Source organism: Azolla caroliniana, unplaced genomic scaffold, assembly GCF_043228905.1.
Source record: "Azolla caroliniana isolate FFs.n. ecotype wild unplaced genomic scaffold, voAzoCaro1.0.p SCAF_8, whole genome shotgun sequence".
NCBI classification, from domain to species: Eukaryota; Viridiplantae; Streptophyta; class Polypodiopsida; order Salviniales; family Salviniaceae; genus Azolla; species Azolla caroliniana.
In genome coordinates, this window is record NW_028230443.1 from 16,122,007 (window position 1) to 16,138,669 (window position 16,663).

Here is a 16,663-nt window from a genome sequence, read left to right on the forward strand (position 1 = left end):
AAGCGTGCCAATTCGGCAAGCAACACCGACACCCATTCCTGAAAGAGTGGAACGTGAGCAAAGGTCTACTCGACGTAGTCCATTCTGACGTATGGGGACCGACACAAACGACTACATTCGACGGATGCCGATACTACGTGCTCTTCATCGACGACTTCTCTACGCACACTTGGATCTACCTGATGCGGCAAAAGAGCTAAGTGTTCAAACACTTACAAACATTCAAGAATGAAGTTGAGAAAGCCATGGGCCGACATGTATGCTGTCTTTGATCAGATGGTGGCAAAGAGTACTTCTCGGATGATTTCACGGCGTATCTCCGAATGGAAGGAATTCGGCGAGAATTCCCTTACCGACACACTCCGCAACAAAACAGAGTAGCTGAGCGCAAAAATCGGCACATCCTCGAAGTAGCACAGACCATGATGAACGAGAAGCATATGCCCAAGTCATATTGGGCCGAAGCTGCAAATACGGTCGTCTACCTAATGAACCGGTGCACAACATCCGGCGTGCACGAGGTCACTCCGCACAAAAAATACTTCGGAAAGAAGCTGGACTTATCACACATCCGGATATTCGGTGCGATAACGTACATGCACATCCCCGACAACAAGCGTCAAAAGCTTGATCTGAAGTCGGAGAAATGTATCCTCGTAGGATACTCATTTGAGCAAAAGGGGTACAAGTGCTACAACCCCTCAACTCGAGAATCTCGCGTAAGTCGAGACGTCGTTTTCGACGAGTCCGCATCCTGGTACGCACCCGAGACAACCCTGATTCCGCTCGATCCAGAATCCGCCGAACAAGGGATAGAGGATGAAGATCGCCCTATGTGCATGTTCGAAGAAAGTCCAATCACGACCCGACTGAGCGGACCACAAGAGCCTTTGAGCGATCAAAGCGCATCACGGCCTAGCCCGAAGATGGACAAAGGCAAGGTGAAAATGGCGGAATACGCAGACGATCGCTTTGACGACGATGAGTCGACTCACTCACTCGACAGTGAGTTCGGCGACTTCGATGTACCAATCGGAGCTAAGAAAGCCCTCATCTCTGCAAATGAAAAGCTCCGTCGCTCCACCCGTGAAAAGAATCTGGTTAGCCGATTCGGCTACAACGACTACATGGCATATCACTATGCCTTCATGATGAAGGTGGCGACAATACGCGAGCCGGAAACATTTTCCGAAGCAGCTAAGGATCCGCAATAGATTGAAGCCATGAACGAGGAGATGCAGGCACTACGCAAGAACGAGGCGTGGGATCTTGTTCCCACCTCACCGCACAAAAAGGCGATCGAATGCAGATGGATTTACAAAGTGAAGTACAACGCCAACGGTTCCGTCAACCGCTACAAAGCGCGACTAGTAGCGAAAGGACACGCTTAGATGCATGGCGTCGACTATGAAGAAACCTTTGCCGCGGTGGCAAAGATGACGACGGTACGGACCGTAATTGCGCTTGCCGCGGCGAAAGGGTGGCACCTCCATTAAATGGACGTCAAGAATGCATTTCTACAAGGCGAATTAGAAGAGGAGGTGTACATGATACAACCACCCGGCTTCAACTTGAGCACCCATCTGAAAGTTGTATGCCGACTCAAGAAGCCACTCTACGGCCTCAAGCAAGCACCACGTGCTTGGCATTCGAAGATAACGCAATATCTTCATCAAATCAGCTTATGTATGTCAAAATCGGAAAACTCCCTCTACATACGGAGCGATTCCGCAAGTCCGATCATCATCATCTTATATGTGGATGACCTAGTAATTGGCGGTGAGCATCTCATCGACATCAATAAGGTCAAATTCCTCCTTTCCGACAAGTTCGAGATGACGGACATGAAGGAGCTCCACTACTTGCTCGGCATCGAGGTAATTCAGACGCCGGCCGGAATCATCATCTCTCAATGGCACTACATCCTCAACTTGTTATACAAGTTCGGTATGGCTGAGTGTAAATACGCGACAAACCCGCTCAATCGCAATCTCAAACTAGATGCGAACTCCGGCATCAAAGCGTGTGAACCGACTCAGTATCGGCAACTCATCGGGAGTCTCATCTACCTCACGATCACTCGACCCGATCTCAGTTATCCGATCGGTCTCCTTCTTCAATTCATGCAAACACCACGTGATACTCACTTGGATTGCGGTAAGCGAGTTCTATGATATGTGAGCAGCGGCACAATGGATTGCGGCATCCTCTACAAGACCGCGATGCCAATACGACTCGAGGGGTACACAAACGCCGATTGGGCCGGCTACAAAGCCGATAGAAGATCAACCTCCGTATTTGTTTTCTCCCTCAGCAGTGGACCAATATCCTGGAGTAGCAAGAAGCAACCTATCGTCGCTCTTTCGAGTACGGAGGCGGAATACAGGGGTGCGGCCGTAGCTGCATGTGAAGCCGTATGGCTCAAGAGGATTTTGAAGGATCTGGGCATTCCCATCAAGGATCCGACTCTCCTTTATTGCGACAACATGAGCAGTATTTATTTGGCTCGGAACCCGGTGTTCCACGCGCGGACAAAGCACATCGAAGTGCACTATCACTTCATCTGAGAGCACGTTCTAGCTGGCGATATCGACCTACAACACATTAGCACCAATCTTCAAACGACCGACATCTTCACTAAAGCCTTAGGAGCTGACAAGCTGTGGCAATTCATGGCCAATCTCGGATTGACGATCCCTGACCTACCAAGCTTGAGGGGGAGTACTGAAGACACTGTGCAATAACGCGTGGATTACGTAACCGCGCAACGAAGCCGCGAAGAGCTGATGTACCGTGCAACTACGCACAACGCAAGCTGGAGCACGGATTCCGCAACTCCGCATAAATGTGAATCGACGCGAGTCGATGCGGACTCTGGAACGCGAGTCGAAGCATATTTTAGATACCATCTGAAACCGACCCAACTTGAGCTTAAGGGGGCATGTTCAGAATCAAGCTCAACTTGGTCTAATGTGTGAACTCACCTTGAGAGTGAATAGACACTCCAACGGTCAAGAGTCACCACTATGTCACTAGTTTGTATTCTAGCTTTTGTCATGATATAACAAGACTCGAACCCATGACCTTATGTTACATGGGTCGAGCTCTTGACCATTACACTATCTATTGTAATATACAAAATATTACTTTTATTTAAGTTTTAGTATAGAAAATTAATGTATATTCCAAATTTCTCTAGAACATTTTAGAAGCTTCAGGACTACTCTTGAGAACACTATAAAAGGAGGTACAAGGCATTATTTCGAAAACCAAATCGGTTCAATGCCAGTCTTAAGCCTCCTAGCCTTCCTTTTATATTCTTCTCACATAATATATCATTGTCATCATCATTTTCTCTCGCTCTCTCTCTCGCTCTCTCTCTCAAGTGTTCTATTCCCTCTATTCCTCTTAGTACTAATATTCCTCTCTTAGTACTAATTTCTTCTTTGTCTCAGTACTATTCCTAACAGTTTGAAGCGATTTTCTCTCCTTCCGTCTCCTCCTTTCCTCCACTTCCTTTTATCTTCTTACATATCCCCTTTTTTCCGGTCTTCTTTCCGGTTTGCCTCCTCTTCTTACCCCTTTTTTCCCTTCATACGAATACTCTTATCCCCCTTAGTAAAATGGAAATTGTTAGTGCTCTAGAATACCAATCTGTTTTCTCAGAGTGTTGAGAGACAAGCTCAACATCGGCCGGATCGGCTGAAGAAGCCGAGGACCGGATCGGTTGGGACTGATCAGTTAGGCCGAATGCATAAACCGGTATGCAGACCGATGCGTAGGTAGAGCCGGATTGGTGCGTAAACCGGGAGGCCGTTAGGAAAGATATTCCGTGAGGAATATATTTAGGAGTTAGTGTAGGAGCTCTTAATGAGCATTGAAGTACTATCAGTACTTCGGTCAGTCCTTCTAGGACTTGTATAAAAGTGTTCATTGAACACACATATGTACAGTGTGGTGAATAGAGATTGTGTACTATTGTTGAATATAGTTCTTGTTTTTTTTCTCTCTCACTCTCTCTGTCTCTCCTACGTATACTGCGTAAGCTCAAGCTCTCCATTAAACCTGAGTTTTCTTCCTTCTGTTCGGTCTTCATACTTGCTTCCGCACGTTCCTTTTTACATGGTATCAGAGCGCGAGGGTTGAGAACCTCTCTGTAGCCGACACAGCTTGACGAAGAAGAACGAGAAGAATGATGGATAGAGGCATGGCGAGCTCGCTTCCAACAGAGAAGCTCAACAGAACCAACTACGCGTCTTGGTCATACAAGATGCACCAGTACCTGATCGGGCACGGGTACTGGAGTTATGTCGAAGGAGCTAATGGCGTGGGACCCGAATCGACACACAGAGACTTCCCGTCGTGGGAGCAATCGGCGAGCAGGGTATTATACTGCTTCGCGTCATGTGTGGACGAACAACTATTGTTGGGATTACGGTCCCTCCGGATGGGATGGTCAGATGTCCGGGAATCGGGAATGAAGACCCGGTTCCGGAGCCGGATGATGAAGACCCCGGCTACGGAGCCGGATGATGAAGACCCCGGCTACGGAGCCGGATGATGAAGACCCGGTTTCGGATCCGGATGATGAAGACCCCGGCTACGGAGCCGGATGACGAATGTACCCGGAGAGAGATCCAGATGCGGGGACATATTTGTGAATATGTTTGCCAAGAGCCCTCTAGGCTATATTTGTAAATAGCCCGAAAGTCATATATGTATAAATATGACTTAGGGCAAACAGTTTTGGTTGTTGTTGCTCATTTTTCTGTTTTCCACTTAGAGGGAGCGAAGTGAGAGCAGCCGAGAGAGAGAGTGAGAGAGGGAAAGGAAGAGGTCGACGCCTCTGTGTAATACCGCCGCCTGTGGCGAGGACAGCGAGCTCAAGGTCGTCGCCTTGCAGCTCGCCATTATACATTCCCTGCGTATAGTGATAGTTGGAGTCTTGCACTCCCGTGGTTTTTCCCGTCTAGGGTTTTCCACGCTAAACCCTGTGCATTCGAGTCTTTCTCTGTGTCTTCGATTTACTGCTGCATTGATCCGTGTTTCCTCGGTTGTGGCCGAGAGGTGAAGGTTTTTGAAAGCGTCAATTTCTAACAATCTGGTATCAGAGCGACTGCAGTGCAGAAAATGGAAGGCGGCAGCAGCGGGCAGCCGGGGATGATGGTGCTGAATGCGCAGAACTACGCCGACTGGAAGATAAAGATGGAGGATCTGCTCATTGTTCGGGACCTGTATGAACCGATCGACAGGTCGGAAATACCCAAGGGGGTACTTGAGACGGAATGGAGGCTTCTGAACCGGAAAGCCGTTGCAACCATTCGGCAATACGTCGACGTGAGCGTTCTACAACATGTGGCGAACGACACCAACGCATATGAGATGTGGCAGAAGCTGTCGGGCCTCTACGAGAGGAAGAATGCGTTGAACCGGACCTCCCTGATGAGGAAGATAGTGAACCTCAAGTACCGGGACGGCGAGAATATGGTGGAACACGTAAGCACGTTCATGGGATTCGTGAACCAGCTTGCGGCGATCAAGTTCCCGTTGGAGGATGCAATGCAAGCCATCATTCTGATGTGTACATTGCCGGAAAGCTAGGAGAACTTGGTGGTGACTCTCAGCACCTCCTGCACCGAAGATAACTTGTCTCTACAAACGGTAAAGACAAGCATTTTGAACGAAGAAGCGCGTCGGAGAGATAAAGAACCGGCCTCCGATCCGAAGATGCTTCTTACCGAATCGGATCGGGGAAGACAACGGAACCGGAGTCCGCAAAGACGGGAGAAGTCGGGGACCCGGTCGCAGTCAAGAGGAAGGCCCACATGCTTCCACTGTGGGAAGCCGGGGCACTTCCGAAAGAATTGTCGGCATTACCGAAAAGACAACGGAGCCGACGACACCGATTCGAAGAAGTCTTCGGAACGGAACGGTGCTTACCGGGGAGCCACGGACCGGAATGGTTCGGATCGGCGAGGGCAGGACCGGAAAGGAACGACGGCACTCGCGGCAAGTGAAGAGGAGATGATGCTCATCACCGAAGAAGGTGAACTAAACATTGCCGGCGATGAGACTACCTGGGTGGTCGATTCCAGAGCGTCGTTCCACCTGACCCCGGAAAGAAGATACTTCTCATCCTACACAGCCGGTGAGCATGGCTGTGTTCGGATGGGAAATGAAGATACGTGCCGGATTGCCGGCATAGGAGACGTGTGGTTGACAACCTCGACCGGATGCAAAATGTTGCTGAAGGATGTCCGACACGTTCCGGAGGTTCGATTGAACCTGATTTCGGCCGGGAGGCTAGATGATAAAGGCTACACAGGTAGCATCCGGAACTGCGTAATGAAGTTCAGCAAGGGGAGCCTGATAGTGGCTCGGGCCCAGAAAGTCAACACACTGTACCTTATGAATGCCTGGTTGTGTCCGGAGGAGTTGAACGTGGCAGCCGACACAGCCGGTGAGCTGTGGCACACGAGACTGTGCCACATGAGTGAGAAGGGGATGAAGAGGCTTGCAAAAGACAACCTTATTCCAGTGAAGCATGTGCACCTGGAGAAGTGCACCGATTGCTTGGCCGGTAAGCAGAACCGAACCTCCTTCCACTCAAGGCCACCGACGAGACGTAGCGCACCATTGGAGTTGGTGCACACTGACGTGTGTCAAGTAGAAACGAAGTCACATGGTGGAGCCCAGTACTTCGTGACATTCATTGATGACCACAGCCGGAAGCTGTGGACGGCACCGTTGAAGACAAAGGACCAAGCGTTGTGCGTCTTCAAAGAACTCCACGCGAGAGTGGAAAGGGAATCCGGCAAGAAGCTGAAAGCGATACGAGCGGATAACGGAGGGGGATACCGGGGGCAGTTCAAGGAGTACTGTCGCTCGAAGGGAATCCGGCTCGAGTTTACTGTGCCGAAGACGCCGGAACTGAACGGGCTGGCCGAGAGGATGAACCGGACCATAATGGAGAGGGTCCGGAGTATGCTGGCGCATGCGAAATTACCCAAGGGGTTTTGGGCTGAGGCAATGTCGACGGCGACATACGTGATAAACAGATCACCCTCAGTACCTTTGGACGGAGACACGCCGCAGAGAGTGTGGACCGGTAGGGAAGTATCCTACCGGCATCTGAAGGTGTTCGGGTGTCTCGCATATGTGCATGTGGCAAAGGACCGGAGAGGAAAGCTAGATCCAAAGACCCGGCCATGCATATTCCTCGGTTACGGCGATGACGAATTCGGCTACCGAGTATGGGACCCGGTCGACAAAAAGATATTCCGGAGTCATGATATCATCTTCATGGAGGACAAGACACTCGCCGACTGGGAGTCGGAGAAGAAGATGAAGAGCTCCAAGTCGACTGGTGAGGATCAACTCTACGAGGAGCAGTCCCGACCGGCAAGGGACCGGTTAGCACTCGAGGATCCGGCCGAAGACGGCGAAGAAACAGAACCGGCCGAGGAAGATGAAACTGATACCGGAACCGGCCCCGATCCCGAAATGGATTCGGATGAAGAGGAAACGGAGGAGCCGGTTACCGAAGCTCCGGAACGGAGATATCCTATAAGAGAGAGAAGGGCCCCCCGGAGATTTCCGGAACCAGAGCACGTGCTGCTAACCGACGAGGGGGAGCCGGAGAGTTTTGAAGAAGCAAAGCTTGACACCCATAGCCGCAGGTGGTTAAGTGCCATGCAGGAGGAGATGGATTCCCTGCATGAGAACCACACATATGAACTTGTGGAGTTGCCGAAAGGAAAGCGGGCACTTCGAAACAAGTGGGTGTTCAAGCTGAAACCGGGAGATGCCGGAAACCCCCCGAGATACAAAGCCAGGATCGTGGTGAAGGGGTTCCAGCAGAAGAAGGGCGTCGACTTCGACGAGATATTTTCCCCGGTAGTGAAGATGACCTCCATCCGGACGGTGCTGAGCATAGCGCCAAGCATGGACCTCGAGGTAGAACAGATGGACGTGAAGACGGCATTCCTTCACGGTGACCTCGAAGAAGAGATCTACATGCAGCAACCGGAAGGATTCGAGAAGAAAGGGAAGGAGCACCTGGTATGCCGGTTGAAGAAGAGCCTTTACGGAATGAAGCAGGCTCCCCGGCAATGGTACCGGAAGTTCGACTCTTTCATGACCGACGAAGGGTACCACAAAACGCAGTCCAATCACTGCGTGTTTGTGAAGAAGTTCGAAGGAGGAGACTTTCTAATACTCCTCCTGTACGTGGACGACATGTTGATCGTCGGACGGGACCAGGGCAAGATACGGATGTTGAAGAAAGCGCTTCACCGAACCTTCTCAATGAAGGACCTGGGTCCGGCTGTTGGGATTTACGGTCCCTCCGGATGGGATGTCCGGAGATGAATGACGGCAAGCCCGGTATCGGTTACGGAACCGGAGGATGAAGAGTACCCGGCATGAAGCCGGATGAAGAGTACCCGGCTACGGAGCCGGATGATGTAGACCCCGGCTACGGAGCCGGATGATGAAGACCCGGCGACGGAGCCGGATGATGAAGACCCGGCTACGGAGCCGGATGACGAAGACCCGGCTACGGAGCCGGATGACGAAGACCCGGCTACGGAACCGGATGACGAAGACCCCGGCTACGGAGCCGGATGATGTATGTACCTGGAGAGAGATCCGGATGCGGGGACATATTTGTGAATATGTTTGCTAAGGGCCCTTGTGGCTATATTTGTAAATAGCCTGAAAGTCATATGTGTATAAATATGACTTAGGGCAAACAGTTTTATGTTGTTGCTCATTTTCTGTTTTTCCACTTAGAGAGAGTGAAGAGAGCAGCCGAGAGAGCGAGAGAGAGAGAGAGAGACGAAGAGGTCGTTGCCTCTGTGTATTACCGCCGCCTGTGGCGAAGACAGTGAGCTCAAGGTTGTTGCCTTGAAGCTTCACCATTGTACATCTCTGTTCATAGTGATAGTTGGAGTTTGAGGACTCCCGTGGTTTTTTCCCGTATAGGGTTTTCCACGTTAATCCCTGTGTTATCGTGTCTTTCTCTGTGTTTCCTATTTTCTGCTGCATTGATTCGAGATTTCTCGGTTGTGGCCGAGTGGTCAAGGTGAATCGGAGCGTTGATTCGCAACAAACTGGTATCAGAGCGACGGCAGTGCAGAAAATGGAAGGCGGCAGCAGCGGGCAGCCGGGGATGATGGTGCTGAATGCGCAGAACTACGCCGACTGGAAGATCAAGATGGAGGATCTTCTGATTGTTCGGGACCTGTACGAACCGATTGACAGGTCGGAAATACCGAAGGGGGTACTTGAGTCGGAATGGAGGCTTCTGAACCGGAAAGCCGTTGCAACCATTCGGCAATACGTCGACGTGAGCGTTCTACAGCATGTGGCGAACGACACCAACGCATACGAGATGTGGCGGAAGCTGTCGGGCCTCTACGAGAGGAAGAATGCGTTGAACCGGACCTCCCTGATGAGGAAGATAGTGAACCTCAAGTACCGGGACGGCGAAAGTATGGTGGAACACGTAAGCACGTTCATGGGATTCGTGAACCAGCTTGCGGCGATCAAGTTCCCGTTGGAGGATGCAATGCAAGCCATCATCTTGATGTGTACATTGCCGGAAAGCTGGGAGAACTTGGTGGTGACTCTCAGCACCTCCTGCACAGAAGATAACTTGTCCTTGCAAACGGTAAAGACAAGTATTTTGAACGAAGAAGCGCGTCGGAGAGATAAAGAACCGGCCTCCGACCCGAAGGCGCTGCTTACCGAATCGGATCGTGGAAGACAATGGAACCGGAGTCCGCAAAGACGGGAGAAGTCGGGGACCCGGTCGCAGTCAAGAGGAAGGCCCACATGCTTCCACTGTGGGAAACCGGGGCACTTCCGAAAGAATTGTCGGCATTACCGAAAAGACAACGGAGCCGACGACACCGATTCGAAGAAGTCACCGGAGAGAAACGGTGCATACCGGGGAGCCACGGACCGGAGAGGTTCGGATCGGCGAGGGCAGGACCGGAAAGGAACGACGGCACTCGCGGCAAGTGAGGAAGAAATCATGCTCATTACCGAAGAGAGGGAGCTGAACCTTGCCGGAGAAGAGACGACCTGGGTGGTCGATTCCGGAGCGTCGTTCCACCTGACCCCGGAGAAGAAATACTTCTCATCCTACACAGCCGGTGAGCATGGCTGTGTCCGGATGGGAAATGAAGGTACATGCCGGATTGCCGGCATAGGAGACGTGTGGCTGATGACATCAACCGGATGCAAGATGCTGCTGAAGGATGTCCGACATGTTCCGGAGGTTCGATTGAACCTGATTTCGGCCGGGAGGCTAGACGATGAAGGCTACACGGGTAGCATCCGGAACGGTGTCATGAAGTTCAGCAAAGGGAGCCTGATAGTGGCTCGGGCCCGGAAGGTCAACACACTGTACCTGATGAATTCCCGGCTATGTCCGGAGGAGTTGAATGTGGCAGCCGACACTGCCGGTGAGCTGTGGCACAAGAGACTGTGCCACATGAGTGAGAAGGGGATGAAGAGGCTTGCAGAAGACAACCTTATTCCAGTGAAGCATGTGCATCTGGAGAAGTGCACCGATTGCCTGGCCGGTAAGCAGAACCGAGCCTCCTTCCACTCAAGGCCACCGACGAGACGTAGCGCACCATTGGAGTTGGTGCACACTGATGTGTGTCAGGTAGAAACGAAGTCACATGGCGGAGCCCAGTACTTCGTAACATTCATAGATGATCACAGCCGGAAGCTGTGGACGGCACCGTTGAAGACAAAGGACCAAGTATTGTCCGTCTTCAAAGAACTCCACGCGAGAGTGGAAAGGGAATCCGGCAAGGAGCTGAAAGCGATACGAGCGGATAACGGAGGGGAATACCGGGGGCAGTTCGAGGAGTACTGTCGCTCGAAGGGAATCCGGCTCGAGTTTACTGTGCCGAAGACGCCGGAACTGAACGGGCTGGCCGAGAGGATGAACCGGACCATAATGGAGAGGGTCCGGAGTATGCTGGCGCATGCGAAATTACCCAAGGGGTTTTGGGCTGAGGCAATGTCGACGGCGACATACGTGATAAACAGATCACCCTCAGTACCTTTGGATGGAGACACGCCGCAGAGAGTGTGGACCGGTAGGGAAGTATCCTACCGGCATCTGAAGGTGTTCAGGTGTCTCGCATATGTGCATGTGGCAAAGGACCGGAGAGGAAAGCTAGATCCAAAGACCCGGCCATGCATATTCCTCAACTTACGGCAACGACGAGTTCGGCTACCGAGTATGGGACCCGGTCGACAAGAAGATATTCAGGAGTCGAGATATCATCTTCATGGAGGACAAGACACTCGCCGACTGGGAGTCGGAGAAGAAGATGAAGAGCTCCAAGTTGACCGGTGAGGATCAACTCTACAAGGAGCAGTCCCGACCGGCAAGAGACCGGTTAGCACTCGAGGATCCGGCCGAAGACGGTGAAGAAACAGAACCGGCCGAAGAAGATGAAAATGATACCGGAACCGGCCCCGATCCCGAAATGGATTCGGAAGAAGAAGAATCGGAAGAACCGGTTACCGAAGCTCCGGAACGGAGATATCCTCTAAGAGAGAGAAGGGCCCCCCGGAGATTTCCGGAACCAGAGCACATGCTGCTAACCGATGAGGGGGAGCCGGAGAATTTTGAAGAAGCAGAGCTTGACACACATAGCCGCAGGTGGCTAAGTGCCATGCAGGAGGAGATGGATTCCCTGCATGAGAACCACACATATGAACTTGTGGAGTTGCCGAAAGGAAAGCGGGCACTTCGAAACAAGTGGGTGTTCAAGCTGAAACCGGGAGATGCCGGAAACCCCCCGAGATACAAAGCCAGGATCGTGGTGAAGGGGTTCCAGCAGAAGAAGGGTGTGGACTTCGACGAGATATTTGCCCCGGTAGTGAAGATGACCTCCATCCGGACGGTGCTGAGCATAGCGGCAAGCATGGACCTCGAGGTAGAACAGATGGACGTGAAGACGGCATTCCTTCACGGTGACCTCGAAGAAGAGATCTACATGCAGCAACCGGAAGGATTCGAGAAGAAAGGAAAGGAGCACCTGGTATGCCGGTTGAAGAAGAGCCTTTACGGACTGAAGCAGGCTCCCCGGCAGTGGTACCGGAAGTTCGACTCCTTCATGACCGACGAAGGGTACCACAAAACGCAGTCCGATCACTGCGTGTTTGTGAAGAAGTTCGAAGGAGGAGACTTTCTAATACTCCTCCTGTACGTGGACGACATGTTGATCGTCGGACGGGACCAGGTCAAGATACGGATGCTGAAGAAGGCTCTTCACCGAACCTTCTCAATGAAGGACCTGGGTCCGGCGAGGCAAATACTAGGGATGCACATCATCCGGGACCGGAAGAAGAAGCAGTTGTGGTTGTCACAGGAGAAGTACGTGACAAAGGTGCTTCACCGGTTCAACATGTCGGAAGCAAGACCGGTCGGGTCAACACTCCCGGCAAACTGCAAGCTGTCCAGCAAGCAAAGCCCCAAGACAAAGGCTGAGAAGGAGGACATGATGAAAGTACCATATGCCTCTGCCGTCGGGAGCTTGATGTACGCGATGGTGTGTACCCGACCGGACATAGGATATGCAGTCGGAGTGGTGAGCCGGTACATGAGCAATCCCGGCAAAGAGCATTGGAACGCGGTCAAATGGATACTCCGATACCTGAAGGGCACGGCAAACATGTGCCTCCGATTCGGCTCCGGTAAGCCCGAACTCGATGGATTTACCGATTCGGATATGTCGGCTGATGCAGATACCAGCCGGTCCACATCAGGGTATGTGATGACGTATGCAGGGGGAGCTGTTTCATGGCAGTCGAGGCTGCAGAAGACGGTTGCACTGTCAACCACGGAGGCGGAGTACATGGCGGCTGTTGAAGCCGGCAAGGAAATAATATGGATGAAGGACTTCATTAGAGAGCTCGGTATCCGGCAGGAGGAGTACCGACTCTACTGCGACAGTCAGAGTGCCATCCACCTTGCGAAGAACGCGGCCTATCACTCCCGGACGAAGCACATCCAGCGAAGATATCACTGGATCCGGGAAAGGATAGAAGACAAGGAGTTCGTGCTGACGAAGATCCACACGGACGAGAACGGGTCGGATATGCTGACTAAGGTACTTACACCCGACAAGCTGGAAGCATGCCGGAAGAGGATCGGATTGGAGAGACATCCCATGCCGAAGTGAAGGGGGAGTTTGTTGGGATTTACGGTCCCTCCGGATGGGATGTCCGGAGATGAATGACGGCAAGCCCGGTTGCGGTTACGGAACCGGAGGATGAAGAGTACCCGGCATGAAGCCGGATGAAGAGTACCCGGCTACGGAGCCGGATGATGTAGACCCCGGCTACGGAGCCGGATGATGAAGACCCGGCTACGGAGCCGGATGACGAAGACCCGGCTACGGAGCCGGATGACGAAGACCCGGCTACGGAACCGGATGACGAAGACCCCGGCTACGGAGCCGGATGATGTATGTACCCGGAGAGAGATCCGGATGCGGGGACATATTTGTGAATATGTTTGCTAAGGGCCCTTGTGGCTATATTTGTAAATAGCCTGAAAGTCATATGTGTATAAATATGACTTAGGGCAAACAGTTTTATGTTGTTGCTCATTTTCTGTTTTTCCACTTAGAGAGAGTGAAGAGAGCAGCCGAGAGAGCGAGAGAGAGAGAGAGAGACGAAGAGGTCGTTGCCTCTGTGTATTACCGCCGCCTGTGGCGAAGACAGTGAGCTCAAGGTTGTTGCCTTGAAGCTTCACCATTGTACATCTCTGTTCATAGTGATAGTTGGAGTTTGAGGACTCCCGTGGTTTTTTCCCGTATAGGGTTTTCCACGTTAATCCCTGTGTTATCGTGTCTTTCTCTGTGTTTCCTATTTTCTGCTGCATTGATTCGAGATTTCTCGGTTGTGGCCGAGTGGTCAAGGTGAATCGGAGCGTTGATTCGCAACACCGGCGAGGCAAATACTAGGGATGCACATCATCCGGGACCGGAAGAAGAAGCAGTTGTGGCTGTCACAGGAGAAGTACGTGACAAAGGTGCTTCACCGGTTCAACATGTCGGAAGCAAGACCGGTCGGGTCAACCCTCCCGGCAAACTGCAAGTTGTCCAGCAAGCAAAGCCCCAAGACAAAGGCTGAGAAGGAGGACATGATGAAAGTACCATATGCCTCTGCCGTCGGAAGCTTGATGTACGCAATGGTGTGTACAAGACCGGACATAGGATATGCAGTCGGAGTGGTGAGCCGGTACATGAGCAATCCCGGCAAAGAGCACTGGAACGCGGCCAAATGGATACTCCGATACCTGAAGGGCACGGCAAACGTGTGCCTCCGATTCGGCTCCGGTAAGCCCGAACTCGACGGCTTTACCGATTCGGATATGTCGGCTGATGCAGATACCAGCCGGTCCACATCAGGGTATGTGATGACATATGCAGGGGGAGCTGTTTCGTGGCAGTCGAGGCTGCAGAAGACGGTTGCGTTGTCAACCACGGAGGCGGAGTACATGGCGGTTGTTGAAGCCGGCAAGGAAATAATATGGATGAAGGACTTCATTAGAGAGCTCGGTATCCGGCAGGAGGAGTATCGACTCTACTGCGACAGTCAGAGTGCCATCCACCTTGCGAAGAATGCGGCCTACCACTCCCGGACGAAGCACATCCAGCGAAGATATCACTGGATCCGGGAAAGGATAGAAGACCAGGAGTTCGTGCTGACGAAGATCCACACGGACGAGAACGGGTCAGATATGTTGACCAAAGTGCTCACACCCGACAAGCTGGAAGCGTGCCGGAAGAGGGTCGGACTGGAAAGACATCCCATGCCGAAGTGAAGGGGGAGTTTGTTGGGATTACGGTCCCTCCGGATGGGATGGTCAGATGTCCGGGAATCGGGAATGAAGACCCAGTTCCGGAGCCGGATGATGAAGACCCCGGCTACGGAGCCGGATAATGAAGACCCCGGCTACGGAGCCGGATGATGAAGACCCGGCTTCGGATCCGGATGATGAAGACCCCGGCTACGGAGCCGGATGATGAAGACCCCGGCTACGGAGCCGGATGACGAATGTACCCGGAGAGAGATCCGGATGCGGGGACATATTTGTGAATATGTTTGCCAAGAGCCCTCTAGGCTATATTTGTAAATAGCCCGAAAGTCATATATGTATAAATATGACTTAGGGCAAACAGTTTTGGTTGTTGTTGCTCATTTTTCTGTTTTCCACTTAGAGGGAGCGAAGTGAGAGCAGCCGAGAGAGAGAGAGTGAGAGAGGGAAAGGAAGAGGTCGACGCCTCTGTGTAATACCGCCGCCTGTGGCGAGGACAGCGAGCTCAAGGTCGTCGCCTTGCAGCTCGCCATTGTACATTCCCTACGTATAGTGATAGTTGGAGCCTTGCACTCCCGTGGTTTTTCCCGTCTAGGGTTTTCCACGCTAAACCCTGTGCATTCGAGTCTTTCTCTGTGTCTTCGATTTACTGCTGCATTGATCCGTGTTTCCTCGGTTGTGGCCGAGAGGTGAAGGTTTTTGAAAGCGTCAATTTCTAACAACTATTGAGCTATGTTCGGGATGCAAAGACGCCGAAGGGTGCGTGGGAAAATCTGGAGAAGATTTTCGCCTCGAGCACCACAACCAGGAAGCTTCAGCTCCGACAGGAGTTGAGCAACCCACGACAACGCGACTTGTCGGTGGCGGACTATACCTCGAAGATCAAGGATATCTGCGACCCCCTCGCCTCCATAGAGGTGAACATCGAGGAGAGCGAGATGGTCTAGATCTGTCTCAGAGGTTTGGCGTCGAAGTTTGGAGCGTTCCGAACGACTGTGTGTATCCGGGAGAATACGCCGTCCTTTTTCGACTTACAGTCAATGCTCCTGGTAGAGGAGAACCACGTGGGTGCGTCTACAAGCACACACACCGACAGCAGAATGCTGTACACAGAGGGAGATAGGCCCCGTGGACATGGAGGACGAGGCGAGTCGGCGCGCAATGGAGGCGGCCGACGAGATCAAGGAAGAAGGCACCGAAGTGATGCTGACAGCAACTCCGAACCCTCCGGAAACAGGGGGAGTCGAAGCGATGAGAATCGGCAAGGGAAGACCATCGCGGAGTGCTGGTACTGTGGCAAGAAAGGCCATAGGGAAAGTGAGTGCTGGAAGAAGCGCGCCGATTCGGAGAGAACCGGTTCCGGAAACGACTCCGGACATATCGACAAGGGAAATCGGCAGCGATCGCACTACGCCGAAGACTCCGGGAGAGCCGGAGAAGGGTCTACCTTCGTGACGAGACACGAAGCAAACTCAATGAAACGGACCACCCCGAGATCGGATGAGGTGTGGTACGTAGACTCTGGCGTGTCAAACCACATGACGAGCCATAAGGAGCGGTTCTCGTACCTTGAAAAACCGATACAACCTAGAGTAGTCGCAACTGGAGACGACACTCCGCATCCGATCGCGAATGTCGGAGAAGTTCCCCTTAGCCATGTCGGGCAGAAAGGGAAACTCATTAACGTGCTGCACGTTCCGACAATCACGAAGAACTTGGTCTCGATCGGACAGATCGTCGACCAAGGGATGGAGGTTCGGTTTACACACCTCGGGTGCTTCATTGAGGAAGAAGGCCGTGTGA